Consider the following 1,668-nt stretch of genomic DNA (forward strand, 5'->3'; position numbering starts at 1 on the left):
CGCTGCCGTCACGGGCGGGGCGGGCCCCAGCCGTACGCCCTGGAATAGAGGGGCCGCCAGCCGTATTTCATAGAAGAGCAGGGAAACCAATCTGGCGGCGGAGGCTCCGGCTGCCTGCCCAGGGCGGGACGTGTCCCCTCCGCTGTCCCCGGGCTCAAACACGCGTTTCTGTGGCTCTCCCGTGGGCTCTGTCCCGGAAAAGTCGTCGCCGTGAGCGAAGGACTGAAGGAGCCCAGTCGCTGCCCGTCCCCGCTGGCTTGCGGCCACCGCAAGGCGGCAAAGGAAAGGCCGCTCCCCCTGGGCTAATTAACGGAGGGATATGGGCTCCGGCAGGACGTGTAGTCACAGGAAATACATTAGCTCCTTTCTGTCTGCTAAAGCAGCTGTAATCCTTCATCCTATAAGTTCTTAAGCAGCTGGGTTGTGCTGTTATTTTCTCTGTGTTCACTGCATGGGAATGTTGGCCACGTAGCTGGGTAACCAACAGCAGAATTCCTCCCCTCGATGCTTGGTTTTTGGTCTTATATCTGAATACCAGCATTTGGGTGTACCCAACACACATTTAACTGAAAATGCCCAGGCAGAGCTGAGCCCAAAGAGATGAGCTCCAAAATGAGGTGCAGACAAACCTCCTGCAGCAGGATGCTGGGGAATGTGTCATTTGATAAGCTGTCACAGACCATGTCCCACACCTGCAGTCAGGGAGGGTGAATGAGGCTTCCCCAGCATCCTGGGCGAGGGCAGCAGGCAGCAATTATCTTTCCCCTGACCTGTCCCAAGAGAGGAATTTCGTAGCTGAGAAAGTCAGTAAGGGAGGTTGGCTGTACAGCAAAGGAAACAGACACAGGAAGAATGGGTCCAGCTTGAAGCTTCAATGATACACGTGGTTAAATAGACTTTGTTTTGCCTCAGTTTTTTCCCTGCTTCCTTATTTTTCCTCTGTGTTTCCAGAGTTACTTGGTCACTGAGGACAAGGGTATTACCCCAGGTCTGGCCTAACAAATCATCCCAGTCAAGACAACAGGCAATGACCACTTAAGCAAAATACCTGGCATAGCTGGATCTAAAATCCTTCAAACACACTATTTCAGGCCTTGACCACATTTGCTGTGCAAGGTTTCCCTATGCTTGTGAATAGCAATGCAGTGCTTTGGCCCAGTGGACATATCTGTAGTCAGAATGATAATTTGTGTTCCCAGCAGACACCAAAAGGTACCTTGTTGCCCAACGCTCTGGTTATTATTCAGTCTTGTACTCGCCTATTTCTCTGCTTTTTAGCCTGACCTGCTTAGCTCCTGCCAGTTGTCAGAGGTGAGTTTGGCTCCCTGCCCAAAGAGAAGACTGCGCTCTCCACATGCAGAGGCTTCACAGCAGGGATTCTGAATGAACGTGCAGCTCCAGGACGGCATATCCACAGGGAAATGTTTTCAAAAACTACTATCCAAACACTTTTTTTGATGACTAGTGGTTGTGAGCTGTTTTTAACCTTCCTTTCTTATCACATGATACATTCCCTCTGGCCTCATCATCTGCTACTCATCATCCTGCTGACCTTGGCTAGGGACGCAGGGTGGTGTTTGGGCTTGGAGGTACATCATTCTACCGGCTCCCCGTCTCCTGGGTGGGGAATCCCGCCCCGCAGGAGCGGGGGATGTGCTGAGCCCCTGT

Source organism: Geospiza fortis, unplaced genomic scaffold (assembly GCF_000277835.1).
Source record: "Geospiza fortis unplaced genomic scaffold, GeoFor_1.0 scaffold318, whole genome shotgun sequence".
In the NCBI taxonomy this organism is placed as follows: Eukaryota; Metazoa; Chordata; class Aves; order Passeriformes; family Thraupidae; genus Geospiza; species Geospiza fortis.